This window comes from Poeciliopsis prolifica, unplaced genomic scaffold, assembly GCF_027474105.1.
Source record: "Poeciliopsis prolifica strain line A6 unplaced genomic scaffold, Auburn_PproV2 SCAFFOLD025, whole genome shotgun sequence".
NCBI lineage: Eukaryota > Metazoa > Chordata > Actinopteri > Cyprinodontiformes > Poeciliidae > Poeciliopsis > Poeciliopsis prolifica.
Window position 1 is genome coordinate 2,111,205 of NW_026562400.1, and position 17,872 is coordinate 2,129,076.

Genomic DNA, 17,872 nt, shown 5'->3' on the forward strand with positions numbered 1-17,872 from the left:
GGAAAACCATGGTGATGATTTGGGACTTCACCTTGTTTTCAGATCCTGCTGTAGTCTGGTTACAGAACAAACATGACTGTGGAGGATATGAAGGGGAGACTCCATGGAGACAATTCACAGCTGGCCTTCTTTGGTTCACTCCTGTGATTAATGATGTTGGTTACGTTCTTAGTTACCTGTACATGGCTCAATGAAGAGCAGGGTGTTTTGCTCAGGGTAAATAAAGGCTGAGGCAAATTCAAATTGCTGTTTGCAGCATTTACCAAGAGGACAGAAAGCAGGAAGTGCCATGAAGGAACAGGAAGTTATCCTGGCTTTATTTTATTTTATTTTTTTGCTCATTTGTAATTAAATGTCTTTATGGAATTCTTACAGAAGAAAAAAAAAGATGATAGGTGGTTTATCTAGATGTTCTCTCAATTTCAAAAGAAAATTCTGCTGTTGTGACTCATGGTGAAAGAGGACGAAACTCAAACTGGTTTGGTCAGATTAAATCTTTTGTTTCCAAACCTGAAATCAAACTAATTGAAAATCTTCTGGGAAGTAACATATCTGAACTGCTTCCTTGTTTAACAAAACCTCTTAAGCATAATAATCAAGAATATTTTTGTACAGTGTCTCTTCTAAATGTTAGTTGCTTGCTTTAAAAGTATGCATCTGTTGTGGTTTACCAGACTTATAGAATTGAACTTTGCAGCTTCTGAGCGATCAGAGAGGCGCAGCTGCAAACCGAAAGGCTTCAAAGCAGGTAAATGCATTCCTTTCACGGGATAGTTTTAAGGGAGTGGTTTTAAAACTTCCCTCTGCATACAAAAGGCATATCTCCACAGATAAAGAAGCCCAAGACTAAATTGACCTTTAGAGTACAGAGATTCTTTGAGAATTTTTAAACACTTTTAGTATAGTTTTGACTTTTTGTATGCTTTACTAGATAAATGTGTCCTGGTGCATGAAAAAATATCTGCAGGAACTAGTCACTGTAATGTCTGAAAACTAATGACTCCATTTCACCATTCTGTTGCTCAAATGTTCTGTTCAACAGCTTCTTTCTCAGAATTGAAACCTGATACCAGGGAGGAACCTCCTTTTGAGCGTGGGTATTGGTTGCGAGCAAGTCTGCCTCCCTGTAGCAACAGCACGCCCTTCTGTTTAAAAAAAGCACCAGTTTCTGGGAAGTCAGCTGACGCACGAGTCAATAGTTAAACAGAAGTAATCTATGAGTTCGGTGTCAAAGGCGACCAATACTGAGAACTGTGGTGCTGAGATGACTAGATAGGGCTAAGTTTTCACAACTTTTAGCTGTAATGTGTGAAGAAGAGACAGAGCTGAATGTCAAAACTTTTTGGAGCTGGTTTACAGAAGTAGTCTTCCAGCCTCGTATTTAAACACTGACTCACAGTTGCAGCTGTTTTGTTTATATAATCATGCAGAGAGCTCTGAATATACCTGCTTATTCCAGTTAACAAAGGTGTCTTTTAGTAAAATGTTCAAATGTTTTAAGGCATGCATGTATGTGCTCAGTGTTTAGTGTTACTGTCTCTGTGTGGGGCAAACAGTAATTACTGTGACTTCTAATCTATTTTGCACTTTCAAGGTCTGTTTTGCAGAAATTGCAGCTCAACTCCAGCTTACGTTCACATCTTTGGAAACCCAAATGTCTTTTTGGACAAACATTTGCAGGGTTTTCCTTGTAATAAATTTGTCTGCTCCAGAAGCTGCATGATTTATAACTTATGCAAATCTTTGGCTAGAGCAAAAACGGTATCTGAATTAATGGAAATCCAACCAACATAACAGTTACTGTTAGGGCTGCTGCATTTTTATATGAAGGGGATTTCAACAGTTTGGCACTGCTTCAAGACCAGGACCAGAGATCAGATAAGCTCTTAACCCGGAATTTATGATGTCAAGTTGAAGATTTGACGTCTTTTACTCAGATTCTAAGTGTAGATATTGTAGAAAGATGTCACATTTTCTCTTCAATATAGAGTTGAATAATTGGCACCAACTATTTATCTATAAAACATAACATTTGGGTATGGGTTGATGAAAATGTTTTTTGTTTTTCAGTTTTATTGTTGATACATGGACTTGAGCAAACCTATGGAACCAAGTCAAAAATGTTGCATGAGTTTTCAAGTGCTTGATGTGTAGAATATCTTTGCTAAGCTTTTACAGTTTTACTCTTAGTGTAGCATGACTTTTAAATTAGCATGTGTTGCCAGCTTGCAATCAGCTGGCAAAATATCTGCAAACTAGATATTTTGTAAGCAGGTTATGAATTGTAGGATATAAACTGATACCATAAGATGTCAGAAATGCCATATTTTGTAGCACATATCATATAGATGTCATTTATAGTTTCATATCCATATTTGGCCAGTCTTTAAAGCTCACACCTGATGTATATTTTTAATATTAAAGTGCAGTGTGATGCTTAAAGTGCTGGTTATTTGTATTAAAAGATGCAACTTTCAATGATACTACCACAATACCATACTTTAATATAATGCAGCCCTTTTAATAGTATTTATGCATAACAGTCCAATTAATTGGCACACATGCCAGGATAGTTCAGCAAAAATGTGTCTATTAAGCAAGAAAAAACACTGTATTAGCCTTATTTCAGCCAGCTGACCAGCCACATGCCAGTCAGTTGGCATGTGGTCTCCTGTTATGGAGGAGCAACATTGCTTTATTCTGCTCCACACAGACCTATGTCTGGCACTTTCTCAATTGTATTTAATGGATGTTAAACATAATAAAAGAATAAAAGAAATCTTTTGAAGTTTTGAAAATATAAACTGTTTGCTGCATGTGCCGATTCAATACTGGTTCAGCCCATTTAGTTACAAAAACGAATTCATTATTGGGGTCTAAACAATAATCGGGTTTGGTGAAATGAGCAATCAACATCATGCTTTTCTGATTATACTGAAGTTCTTTGTTTTTTGTTGGGCACTGGACAGTCAGATGTCTTCAAATCCACAATTAAGTTTATTGTTGCCGTATGCACTGTGAGAACAAAAGCCTTAAACATGAAGGCAAGAATAACTGGAGCTCAGAGGTCAAATGACTCCCATTCATCTGCAGCTCAGTCTGAACTCTTGAACATTATGCTCCCTTTGGTGAGTTGATACTTCAACTCGGATCAAATTCTAGGTGATGTGTCATGTTCCTGTCAAAGTGGAGTCATCGTGTCTCTTGAAACTTTATTCTTTGACTGATGACCGTAGAGCTGTAACAGATTGTCTCTTCATGTTGGCGGTTGTGACGTATTGGCTGAGAACATCAGATCTTTGATCAGTCTGTCCATATCACTGGTTGGGTGATATGTGGGTGTTACATTTGTTACACCTAGCATTTAAACTGATTTTAGAGCTAAGCAATTAAGCAAAGTGATGCACAATGCAGTAAGTTTTAAACTTTGTTCAAAATAAGGAAAAAGCTTGAAATATTCAAGTTTTAAAGTTTTTCCCCTAACCTTCTCTTGAACCAGCTTCCAGGCTTATGTAAACCTTTATGCAAAAATCCTTGTGCCAATACATGTTTCATTGAGTTCTTATCATGTTTGTAGATTTAGTTGAGAAAGCGTCACAACTTTGTAGTGTTATCATAATAAAAAAAGAAAACTTCCTTTTAGGTGAAGTTTAAAATATTCAGAGAAATACCTGGTCTTCACAGTTTCTCAGATTAATTCAAATAAGCGAACGCAAACACACAGAAGATACAACATTGTATTTGTTTGTTTGTTATGAAACTATTGCCCTACGACAGACTGGCAACCTGTCCAGGGTGTTCCCCACCTCTCGCCCGAAACTTTCGCTGGAGATAGGCAGCAACACCGCTCCCAGCTCCTCAAGGGACAAGGTTGTACAAAAAATGGATGGATGGATCCTGAAATAGAAAAACCAAGGACTGTTGACAGTTCAGTAGAGTGTAGGGCTACAATTTGCTGCAGTAACTCAGGGCTCATTTTCTTAGTAAGCTTATCACTGTTAAGGAAATAAATAAGTCTTACCTAAGGTGAAACACTGAGTTTATTAATCAAGAACAAATCAAAACACATTTTGATTATTATTTTATTAAGAAATAAAGCAAAGAATATAACTCCCCTGGTCAGTCCTGGTTAGTTGTTCCTTAAATGTCAGCTCACAGTGTTTGCCACAGTAGGTCTTCTGACTCTGCTTTGGGACCTTGAAAGCTTTCCATGTTTTGTTCGGTCTATTTAGTAGCAAGGCCAGCCTTCTCCCTGGAAGGCGCAGGATGTTCCCACCAGCAATTCACAGTCTGTTACTAACAGGAAGGAAGCTGCAGAACATTTAAACTAAGAATAAACGTCAGGCACAAAGCACTGTTTATTTTGTGAAACTCCTCAGTTGGCTCATTACCAAACTAAACATGTGAATGGTTCTTTTTTTTTAATTCCTCAGTTTTCTTCATTTATCAGAAGCAGGCTAAAAGAAAAAATGGAGAATAAAGAAATATTTGAGAGGTTTAGGAATAAAAAATTATGCCACAGGTTACTATTTAAACATAAAAAAAATGAGCTAATTGGTAAACATGCCTTTAGATTTCACATGTAAAGCTCTATGTGTTCTTTAAGTGTCCTTTTTTTTACTTTATTTTTTTAAGAGACCTAAAGTACACTCTTAAACTCTCACCTCCTTTATGGTTGAAATGTGCTGTTGGCAGGAGAACTGGTGGAACAATCCTGGAACATCTTCTTGTTCCAAAAAATTTCTTTGAAAACCTTTTTCTTATTTGAGAAGCACAGGCATTTACTGACAGAGCCTGAATTTTAGGCTCCACAACTGATGTGGAAATTTTGAACGTCAAAGGATTAAATCCAAGTAAGTCATAATGAAACTGAAGGTGAAAATAGAAACCTTATGAGAAATGTGTGGTCAGTCTCTGAAGAGATCGTGGTGCATATGTTGACAGCTTGAAAGACTCAGCAGCTGGCATATTCAACTCATTCACAGTTCTGTTATTCCTAATCAAGCATTCCCTATGTCTGTTTTCTCATTGGCTCTCAGTTGTTCGGTTTTGTTTCTTAAAACAGCAAGGTCGAGTAAATAGTTTTTAACTTGTGGGGGGAGATACACTCAAACCATAATCCACTGAAATAAGTAAAATGAAGCATAAAAATTATTTTGAAAATAATCATTTCAAAATAAAATCAGTTTCAGTTTATCTTGTTTTCTTAGATCACACCATTTGACATTTTGTCTCAAAGCACTTTATAAAACAAAATATTAATCTTATAGTCAGCTGTAAACTCAATTATACATACCGTATTCCAGTACAACTCCATACTAGATAAATGTTTTTTAACTGTTTATTTTGCCAAATGGTTAAAAAGACATTTTCTAAAGAAACTCAGCCAGTTGCACAAAGTCTTCCACCTAAATGTAAAAGTTGCAAAAGTGGACCGCAAATTACACAAAGCCATGACCTTTGCAACAATCCAGCATATTAGGCATGCATGTAAGACAGTGGAAAGGAACAACACCAAAGACGTCAAAAGCTGCTATTAAACTAAATCATTGTAGAAAAGTGAGCTTTATGCCATTTTTAGTGCCAGTTGTCCCATAATTTGTTGGGATGCCAACAAAAGCTTTAATTTTGATCTTTGCAGTGCTAAGAGCATCTTTTTAGATAACATGTGCTTTAAGTTACATGAGTTGAGCAACTCAAATCCATTTACATTAAATAAAACAATATTCTTCTATAAAGGTGCAGTTATTTAGTTGAGAGTCTACTGCTGACTTTTGTAACATTTTTCTCATATTTAAGAGCTATTTCAGCACACAAATATTTCTAAATGCTGGCATATGGCAATGTCATTTGCAATCTGGAAATGACATTCAGAGACATTCAATTTAAAAGGGATGTAGATTTGGATTTTATCAGAGTAACAATGAATGTGAACTATCCATGAATATCAGACCCAAAAATGTCATACGTAATGAAAAGAGAACAGTTTCCAAAACATATTTCCGAGGTATGCCGTAAGAAATATGACCTAGATAATAAGAATGTTCCTCAACAGCTAAATAAAGAAAGACCTAAAGTAGGACAAGCCTAAACCTGACCAACAACGTGGTCATGGTTTTACAAGAGTCTGATGATCAGCTGTCAGAGGCTGCAGTTTGACCTAAAACAACAGAACACCTTGTGTAAAACAGTGTTCAAATCAAACAGTTTAATTCATTCATCTCAAACTAAAAATGTGTTTGTAGCATTTACCCAAAGTTGCCATAAATCTAAACCATTTAAGTTGAAGCTTACTTTACTATTACACTATAATTTCACCTGCTCACTCAAAAGCTGTTTTATCCACTTTACTCAAAATCAGGTAATTTGACTATAATCTGTCAACTTTATTGACTGAACTAAAGTGTTCAGTGTCACAACTCCAGCCCTGTCAATAATTATTCACAGAACACATTTTTGTCTAGTTTAGACCATATTAGGCCTCTGTAAAAAAGGCCTCTTGTCACATTTGTGGAAAGTCAACATAAAACCTAACTCCTGATCAGTTGTAGTCAACATGTTTTATTTTAGCCATTTTATTAGATTTTATTAACCAAAAGTTAGCTTTTTGAAAAGACTATCTTTATAAAACAAAGCACACAACAAGCCATTGTTATACTGCAGTTTAAGACTTCTGTTTGCATTTTCAAGCTACTAGCCCAGGGTGACACAGTTCATAGGAAACTATGAAACAATAAAACTGTGACAAACATCCGAGAACCAGGTCATTCGTGTCTATCTGAGTCCCTGAACCTGCAAACCATAACGGAAAATTTCAATTAACTGATGTCAGCTATTTCAGGGTCAAACTGCGACAGGTCTGGGCTTGTTTGAGGCAAACGCTCCAAGGTGTGATGTTGTCTGGACAGGCCATTAGTTTTGTGGAGGGTCAAATGGTCTGTGTCATTTGACACCCCACTGATTTACCTTTCGCTTGGAAATGTCACAATGGTCGAACCATAAGCGATTGTTTGTTTTTTGAAAGAATAGAAACAAGAAATGTGTGAAGCTCAGTGGGTCAAAAGCTGTTGAACTCATTATCAGATGAATGGGAGATCATGTTTTTTTTTTGTTTTTGTTTTTTTATAAACCAACAATATTGTAGGTCATTGTCCTACGTTTATGTGGTCAGTTTGAGAAGCAAAGGTTCTCACATAACTGCACAGAGCTCATATGACCGCTTATTTGTCATGGCCATCAAGGAATCACACAGTTTTGGGTCACATGGTTTTTCCTGTCATACTTGTGGGGAAAAAGTAACTGAAATATTTCTTTTAGTTTTCCGGGCAAAGTGCGTGGAGTTGAGCTCATTGTCAGCAGGGTAGTTGCACAACCTTTTCTTTTGTTCTTTCCACCCAAGCTATGATCAGCACTTGGTCAGCAAAAACTGAACACAAGCCTCTTAGAAATGAGAGACTACACAAGTCTGGAGCCAGGATAAAAAAAGATAGCACCCAAGAACAACCTCATATTTTTAGTTTGTGAGCCAAAGATCTGTGGTGCAAGGAGGAACAAAAGGATCACCATTGATGTCATGTGCAATGGTGAAGTGGAGTTATCCCGGTCATCATTCAGTCCTCTGAAATGGCACAATCCTGTGGTCTTTGTGGCTTTAGACTTGAATGCTCAACTTTTTCAGCAATCAAAGGCAGCAAAATTAAAACAAAGACTTTATTTTTGCTCTCATTGCAGTTTTCTGAATCACAGTCAAAAACATAAAAAATCTGCAGTTTATTCTTGACTCCTTAATTATCATCTTTGAAAACTATCTCTGTGAAAATCATATGAAGAATGATGTTGTAGAGTAATTTTCAAGGATTCCCTTGGATCATAGAATGAAACCGAAATGTAATCCAATGCAAACAGAGATTAAAGAAACTGCTTACCATTGTTGTCTGAAGTTAAGAGAGCTTAAAGTTAAGCAATTCAAAATGAGCTATGCTGCAGAAGACAGATATGTTTTGTAGAAGAGATATAATGAACCTGATTCAGTCCTCATGTCATCTCTGCTGCTTCTACTGGTTTTGGGGTATGTAGCAGCCAAGTGTCACTAATCCAAAGCACTTGATTGAATCATCATAAACATATATGACAGTCTTTATTAATTTGAATATTTTGGTAGTTTTGCACATCTGGGTGTAGATGAATGTGAAAACACCCCACAGAGTGGAAAGTTGTCAGCAATGATTTCTGAGAAGCATTCATATCTGCCCGTTAGTCTGGGACGGGAAAACGGGTAGTTTCCAAAAGCTTGCTCACGTGAGCAAAACATTTAAGACCGTTGCTGTTCTACCTGTCAGTGGACATCAGATTAAATTCATCCCAAAATCAGCCTCAGAGATATTATAAAAAACCCAAGAACTCCATTTCAGACACAACTGATCTCGGTTAGCTCAATGTTAAAGGTGTAGAGTGATTAGATATGAATTGTTTGGAAGGGCTGCTGGAAGAATATCTCTTCTTCCTTAAAAAAACAAAAAACAAAACAAGAATATCATGACTTAGGTTTTCAGGTTTTCAAGTTTAGAACAATGTTCTTTTAGGAGATGGATTTGAATTAGAGCTGTTTAGGCTCTATGTGCTGTTATAAAAAAAAAAAAAAACCCAGCTGTCAGGCATAATGGTAGAGGTTTGATGATTTGGCTTGTATGGCAGCTACATGACCTGGGTTTCCTGCAGTCACACTAACTTGACCATAAACCTCTCCACAATCTGTCTGACAGATGTTATTACATGACACTGCATGCTCATCAAGTCAACAACCCCAAACACTCGTCTGCTTCCATTATCCAGTATATGTATTCATATGTGACATGGACACATTTGAGGAGCATTTATCAAATTATGAACATTTGCATGCAAATTACTGAGAAGTTCTGCCAAACGTTTAAAAACTCCTGAATGGAAATTGCAAAGTTATTATACATAGAGGAAGCTGCAGAAAGGTGCATGTTTAGGGCATGACATATGCTGAAGCTGGATGGGTGTCCCCCAGGTGGTCTATGGCACCTGTGAAAGGTGTGTGTAAATACAAACGTCCTGTAACAACTTGACCATGCATCAGATTTTTTACTTTGTGTGAATTATGGGAGAACCTTCAGAACAAACAAATTCTTGCAAATCATAGTGAACCGAAGCAATGTTTAAAGAAAGACTTGGCCAAAAGGCAGTTTAACAACATACTGAATAATTAGCTGTTGGTTTTTTGTAATTGTTGAGTAAATGCACTTATTGATAAGATTTTTACCACCACATACTTATAGTTTCTTGGCAACTGATAAAAGCACTCATGTCCTTAATCAAGTGCAAAAAGGTTGCTGTAAATTAACTATGTTATCCTTGTTTATTGTCAATAATAAAGCAATTATTGCTTTGCGTGGGCTGGCAGATACCACAGGCATGCATCTTATCTGGCAGTGTTAAGAAGTTCTGCTCATATCAAGTCTTCTTTTAAATTGAGAATAGTTTTGGATAACTTTCAAAAATAGAATCAAATATCTCATTTAGCCCCTGCTCCTCCACTGGATGTGAGTCTAATTTCTAATAACAAACATCTAAAGATGAAGTGTGTAAAAGAGTTGATACTAATGGTTACAAATGCAAAAAACAATCTTTTGCAGCTGTCATTGGTCTCTAATCTTACCTTCCCCCTGGGAGGTTTGATTTCTGCTGACCAAAATTTTTAAATATTCCAACTTCCAACTCAAAAATGTTAACTTCTGTTGTTTTTGTTTTAATGACAGAACTCCCCAAACTGAAAAAGTTCCAGTTCTTGGAAAAATGTATTTCTTTTAAGGTAGCCCGAAAAGTTCAACAAAAAAAGTCCCTTTAGTCTTAAGGTTGCAACCACTTGGGGATTTTTTAAAAGGGAAAATAGAGTTTGGCCACCATTGTCTTGCTGCTTTGCAACATGTCAGTCTGCTGTTGAGCTCATAAGCTATAACCTGCTGTCATAATGGTGCCAGGCAGAGATAAGAGTTCGAAAGCACAAATCAGATCATCGTTTTCAGTGTGTGATTCCCCACAACGCAGCTTGGTCATAAAAACAATAATTAGGGACTTCTCTATACGGTTTGCTTTTGTTTTGTCTCTAGGTTTGAGTATGAATTTGGGTCAGGACTAAAGACTTTCATCCTCCCCCATAGATGACGATACGAAGGATTACCACAGAGACAAAATAATAGCTAAGCTGAAACAAAGAGGCCTGCCAGCTCAAGGCTTTGGTACCTCTTCTTACCAGAAAGAAACCTGTTTGGTAAACCGTTTACTCTTCTGCTGTTACTCCCTCGTTTCATGGAGACAAAGAAAGGGCTTCTCATTGTTTGGCAGAAAATACAATTTGAAGGGATAATCCAGTCAAATTCTACCATGAACGCAGATCATTTGTGTTTTAAAACATTTCATACCCATGTATCACTTTGTGCTTTCTGACAGTGGCTTAATCCAGTGTTGCGTTATCCTAATCCTTCTGGAACAGAAAAACATTAGACTACCTCCAAACCAGAAAAAGAGGTTTAACAAAGGATCAAATGTGTCCAAAAAAATCCCACTTGAAGAATAGAGCAGCTGATGTTTACCATGGTAATCAACAATCTTCTTGAAGATAAAAAAGTAGAAATTAATCTCATATGTTTTGTCCAAACTTGGTACATTTTATTCCTCATTGCATGAAAACATTAATATTTCAGGCTAATCTTGTGAGCTGGGTGACATGTTATTTCATTACCACAAAACACTTTGTAGTTTATCTAAACTCTATCCTTGCTGTTTACTGGAACCACGTGTGTGTAAATCCAGATTAATCCTCTACAAATGCTCTTCCCAAACTCTAGGATCAGCGTTTTCAGAAAATTAATACTCTGTTCAAACATTTCAGTGTCTAGGACCTACTGGTCAAGTTAATGCTTAAAAAAACATTTTCTCATAAAAAAACAAATGAAAGTATAATATGTTGCAATATGTAACAAAAAAACATAATTCTGTGAGTGAATTTGTTATTGTTGTGTTTTAGTTGACTGGAATGTAATTGTCTCTTTTTGGTCAGAAAATAATCAGCCAGTTTATAAATGTTAAAAATTGTCTTAATAACAATCTGGTGATTTAATGTTTTATAGTTTGGTCATTTAATTTCCATCTTTCTGATTTACCATTTGACAAGAGACATTTTCATCAACTCATTCTAGTCTTTGGAAGTTTTCATTTAAAAACTAATTTTGGTTTGCGCCAACATCATATTTCACTCTTGGAGCGAAACATTGACTGAAATATGAAAATCTGAAAATTTTACACGTTTGGTTTGTTTTAATATATAGCAACCAACATTGATACATAATTGTTCATTGCATAACGTTTTGTGTAAAGGTGTAAAACAGAAGGGGATCTGGATAAAATGACAACACATGGGTTCAAGGAGTAAACTGACTATTAATATTGTAGTTTCACTATTTTTATTTGCTATTTTAAGTAACAAGGTTGTTAGCAAATTTTCTAAAAAAAAAAATAGAATGGTCCTTAGTAAAACATTAAGGCGTGTGGTGTGATAGGTTAAAAGGCTAAGTCTGGCATGCTAAAGAGCAGTTACATAATGTTAACATGTCTACCCCTCCCTGCTATGTAGACTTTACCTGTCAAATTAGCTGTGTTGCAGATTTTGCAGCAACTTAGAGCAATTTCATTTGATTATTTTTCTTTCTCATATAAAAGATAAAGAAAATAAATTCAGCTGTGAAAATGTTTGGTAAAATCCCACCTGTAAATAAGTAAACTCAAAAGAATATGGGAGTGGCTGATAAAAAAGGACTGTCAATGTTAGGAAAAGTGTCAGAAAACACTTCCATTACTGACTATTTCCTAAAACCAGGAGAGGTGTAACCATAATCAAAATTCTTGTTTAAACTCGGTCACAACAACTTTGCATTTTCTAAATTAACTTAAACATTTTTCTAAGTTGCATGCAATCACACTGTTCAGCTTGCAGATCATTAACAAGTTTTAAAAGCAGCTCTTCTCCAGCGCTCTGGCAAATTTTTCAAAACAAAAGCTTATCAGAGTTCATCAGATCAATGATAAACTCAGTGTGGGAAGAAACTAGCTGGGAAATTACTGCGGAGGCGTTTATCATGTCAAGGAAATGTGTAAAGTTGACTGAGAAGCAAAAACCAAATTGGACTGTTGCCACAGTCGAGAGACTAGGAGCTTTCTTGCTTATTTCTGAGCTTTTCAGATATTCAATTTTCATTTCAAACCCATTGATGATAGAAATCTCTGCAATTAAAACAAGGCAGAAAGGTCCAACAGTTTCTGAAGAGCTGTTTTTAATCAAACAAAAGGTCAGTGCTGTTTTTGCAGTGTATTTGGGTGTAGTCATGACAGCTGCTCTTTCATTGGAACACCTGCATAGTTCATTTAATTTCCTGCTTAATGAACAATAATGACTGTACTTTGAAAAGAACAAGAAAAAAGGCAGAGGTGCCAGGTGCTCTCAGACACATAGAAGCATGAAATGAACATATAGTGACTGAATACATCGGCTTTGTTATGGCCTTTATAGTAGGTCATGTGATCCGGGTGCATGTCTAAGAGCATTTTGTTTGCTCATTGCTGTTCCAACAAGACTTGGTGTGTTTAGTTGGTGTTCCTCCTTTAAGGCATATGACATATTTCCTGATCTAATGGTGGTGAATTGCTCCCATTTTATTATTTTCATTATTTTTGTTTATTGAATAAGAAAGAAAAAAAGACATCAAGAAACTTGATTTTTAATCCAGGTTTCCTTGTAAAATGTTTTAAATATATTGCTGGTTATGTTTAATTTTCTCTCAATGACTTCATTTGTGCTTGCGGAAATAAAAAGTTAGCATAGACAACCTGAGTTAATAAGAAGTGGTGGGTGACACTAAGTTTGCTTCTCAGAAAAAAATTCACATGTTTCAGACCAACATAGAAAAGTACACATTCAACTATTTTTCTAAAATACCATGTCATGTATTCCTCTCCGTTCAATCTCACATTCTGTTTCTCATTAGCAGATAAATAACATTTGTTTTAAAGAGTGATTAAGTATTCATGAAAACGCAGTCACTCTGGTGAAAAATTAATCGTGTCAGTAATAAAATAATTAAATTTAAACTGATTTCTCATTTTGGGTCTCATTCTGTTGAGAATATTCCTCTCGGCAATGTAAGCTCCTCTTTTCTTTTAGTTATTGCTCCTGTTTTCAGGAAGGTTTTAATAAAATATGATGTCCTGAATACCATTGGATATTTTCAGATTTTTTATTAAACATGTTGCTATAAATTATGAAATATATTTTTGGGAATCATGCAACATTTGCCTATTACTGGCAGTGTGATGAGTTTAGTCAGACGTAAGGCATTTGGACACTGTCGTTTTGGCTTCAGGTACAGTCCAACAAACAACAACATATCTAATAATCCAATTAATATAGCTGTACCAGACTTATATATAAGTCTTCCCATCCATTCACCATATGTCCATCTGTTATTTTCAGAGTATTTGAGATTGGGTCATGGGGTAAACAGGTCCAGGAAATCCAGAGATCTGTTTCCCATTATTTTTAGCATTCTCAGGAAGTAAGAAAAGCCCTTCCAGCAGGTTCTGACTAAATCCCAAACAAAAACTGACCGAAGAGCTCGTATGCTTAACACAAACTAAAACTGGAATTCAGGTCCTTGCTCAGTATTACTGCAGGTATTTAAAAGGCATATAGTGGCATTTTATAGTACTGAAACAAGATATTTTCATTAGTATTATGAGGCCCCTTCAGAAGAATTATTTATTTATTTATTTATTTATTTTAATGCATCTTCCTAAATATATAGTAACAATGTAATTCCTTATTAGGTGTTAATGAGTCAAAGATTTCATGCAGTTATACGTGTGATAATATTATTAGATTCCATAAAACTTCCCTGACCTTAAGTTGTCATAGTAAAATAACCTTCCACATGGTCATAGCACAGGAAGTCGTCATCACCTTTGTTTGAACTTAAATTAATGGAAACCCAGTACAAACAACTTTTCACTACCCATGACATCATCTGGGTTGGGTAAACAATCGTTTTTGCCTTATCCTGCAGTTCCCACCGTCACACAGGTTAGAGGTGTCACTACTTTTGTGAAACTGTTTCGTATTCAGAGAAGCTTCTGTTTATGTTGCCTGATGAAGCTGCATTGTGTTGTTTATTTGCAGCTAACTGGAAAATTCTCCTTCAGATGAATCTGTGACATAATATTTGACCCCAGTGAGAATAATTTACTGCTCTCAGCGAGTTTGATGTTGACTCCACTGTGTGTGCAGATTTGTATATGTGTGTGTTTCATTTGCCCTCAGAAGATCCAGTTTGGTTATAGTGGTTGTTCAGTAAAGTTGTTGATTACTTCCTGTTGTAGATAGGTGTTTATAGGTAATCAAAGTTGGGGCCAATTTCCGAGCAAAATTGTTTAAAGAGGAAGTTAATAGAACAGTTTAAAGGAAAATTTCACTTTATTACAGCTGGTGTGTCCTACATTACAATGTCTAATGCACAACCTGGAAAAGGCTAATTCATGTACTAAGAATAACTCAATTCTTTATTGATGTTGTAAAATGAAAGCAAACAAACACTAGTTGTGTATGCCCTTCTGTACTGCTGGGTTATTGAAGGTAGGTCAGCAAATACACACTGCCTACAACCAAAAGGTTCGGTACAGAAACTGCTTGTCGTTTGGACAGTGAAACACGAGAAGCGTGAGACACGAACAAAATAGTACGGACAAAGAACATTCCCACGTGAAGAGGAGGTGTAACGTTCATTGATTAATAACAGAGATAAAGTTCTAAGGTCAGCAACGGCTTCAGATCAAGGACATTTGAACAACGCTAAGTTGAAACCTTTTGTAGAACACCTGTTAGCATGTTTACAGTTGACAGAGTAAGAATTACAGATTTAAACACGTAAAATAGCATGAAACATTGCCCCTTATTCTTCTGAGTTGTTTTACAGCGCATATTTAAAATGTCAGATTTTAGAGATGGAAAAAAAATTATGCAAATTTTATAGAAATATACCATCATCCTTTGAAATTCCAATTAAAAAAATAAAATAAAAATTCTGGTTGCATATTGTTGCACATCTTGAGTTGTAGTATTCAGGATACATGAACATACATTATCTGTATCTTTCTCATTTTTTTAAATATGAATTTTAAAGAATTGCATTAAAAAAGGTTGAAGGTTTTCTGCTTGCTTGAGGTAGTTTTTGTCAACATTTAACAAAATTATGCTCTGTGTAGCTTGGTGGTTCACCCCAGACCTGTAGAGTTTGGAGCAAATCACATTTTCCTTATTTTTCTTTTTTTGTGACAGAATTTGCATGATATTCTCTCCACCACTCTCTTCAAGAGAAGCTACAGATTTTGTTACCAAACTTTAATTTTCTTCTCATGAAGTCAATCTTTTGTTTATTCAGATGTACCCTGGAGCTCATTGTGGTCCTGAAAACGTCTGAACCTTCATCTTTCCGGTTATTGTTGTCCGAAAAACACAGTTTTAATCACTTTGAAAGAAACCCTACTTCCATCTGGAGATTAGTAACTTCAGAGGTTGATGCTGCCACCACCATGTTTTACAGTGAATATCATTTTCTTTACAGAAAGTTCAAGTTTGGCTTCATTAAACCATCACATCCTCTCAAGAGATTTTGGAAGATATTTGCTATTAATATTTGTTTTCCTCAGATAATTGCTTTTGTCTTGCAGACTTACACTTGTAATAACTTGATATTTCTTACTAGAAATTTCTATGTTGGCTTCTTAGCAGCCTTAGTTTTGCAGAAGAAAATGTTTGTTTGAGGTTATTTGTCCTGTCTGGACAAACAACCTGAAACTTGAAGACATTGTAGGTGTGCTAAGATGCTTAGATCTGGACCCTGACAAGCTGTCCAGATCTAAGCATATGGTGTTCAGACAGACATGTTGGCTGTCTGAACTCCATATAGGCTGGATAGATTAACTTTGTGGTTCAGGGCATTTTTCAGGCTTCACTTACATCCAGAATTCCCCTCACCACTCAGAAAAACAAAGGCTTAGTGTAAAGGAATGTGAAAAGCCCTTCAGTGGACCCTGAGGAGGCTCCCAGCAACATCTCATTGCTCTTTCTCTTGCAACAAGAGGGAGCAGTATTTATGCAGGACTTTTAGTTCCCGATCGTCTTTGTTACTGTGTGTGATCTTTTACTATTATTTATAATTGATGGAAATTTTGTTTTTACTTTAATGGCAAGGCAGGAGTTGGTGAGTTGGTGTGTCATCTGCTTGCCCATGGCTGCATATTATGCATCCTTTGCTGATTGGTTGTAGGTTTATCTGATGTCACCCAGGGACGGTTTGGTTTGCACCCATTGATAACGTTCCTTGGAAATCTAAAAAAGAAACTGAAATGTGCCAGACCAATTTGAATGTTTATTAAGATATGCTAACAAGCATCAGAAGAGACTGCACAAGGCAGTCTCTTCAGAAGACTAACATGCCTGTTAGTCTCTGTTAACATGCCTCACCCTCCTAAACGTTCCCTAAAACAGTCCGCCTCTCTGTGGTTTTTTGTTTTTCTAAATTAGTCATATCCTTACCACCATTTCAACCAGAAACAAAATACAAAATACTTTTTGACAGCCTAACTTGGCCCTGCTCATGGAAACATTTCCCAGCTTTACCTGAACAAAGAAACAAAGCTGACACCTCCAGTGCTTCATGAAAAATCCTGCTCATTTTCTTCAGCCCACAGATATGTGATGTCTGCTTCATTAAAGGTCCCAGCCTGTGGATGGGGGAAATACACAAGACTGTTTTGACTGCATTTGGCTGCCTCCTTTTACATTCTTTACACCACCCACACAGAATGGTTTCATATTGCACTCCTACTCAGTTTCTGTTTTGCCTGTGGTGGTAAGCTTGCTGATGTCACATGTATAAAACCCTATAAAACACAAAATCTGTGTTTTGAAAGAACCCCCCTTTGGGGGGTTGACTTTTTAATTTGGGGGGGTTGACTTTTTAATTTGGGGAATTAAAAAGTCAATGAAGGGAATTAAACTTCTGTTCCAGGGAAACAAAGTTTGATCTGGACTGTTTACAAGTTTTCTAATTGAAATTCCACAAAATAACATCATATATCTACGCTGAGGAAGTTTCTGCTCGCTTTCAAATTGTAAAACAAGATTTTACATGTTAAATTTGCTTTATTTAAATTGCTTTTTTTCCTTAGAGCTGGTTTGTAAAGTTTACCTTAATTTGTTTTACTTTGTGTCCATAGAGAAAAGTCAGAATTAAATTCATTTTAACAATTAAAAGTCTAAATGTAATTTTCAAAATTTATTCTTTAAATTCCTATTATTTTGGTATGATGAATAGCAGTTAAGGGTCTTTCATCTGCCAAAAGTAATCAGTCGTGTTTTGGTTAAACAGTTGGATTAGTTTCATGGTTAATCATCCTAAAGTTCTTTTCTAATCCATTGTCAGTAATTGAGATTAACCATTAAAGGCGTATCTATACCATTTATTCATACACAGAAAAGCCTTGTTAATTAATGTCATTAATTTTTAAATGCAATCATTCTCAGTTGCGTTACATTAGTGGACTGTCCTGTGTCTTTATATGGAAACTCAAATGACAAAGCCAGCTCATTTTCTTAGTTTAAGGTTTCTTCCTTGTTCCTGGTTGTTCACTTGAAGCACATGAATGAATGTTGCTTCATGCCCGTCTGTTACCAGACAGGCATTTTAAAATGGATTCCATTTTAATTTGCATATTTACTTCAGTTTCTAATTCAACACAG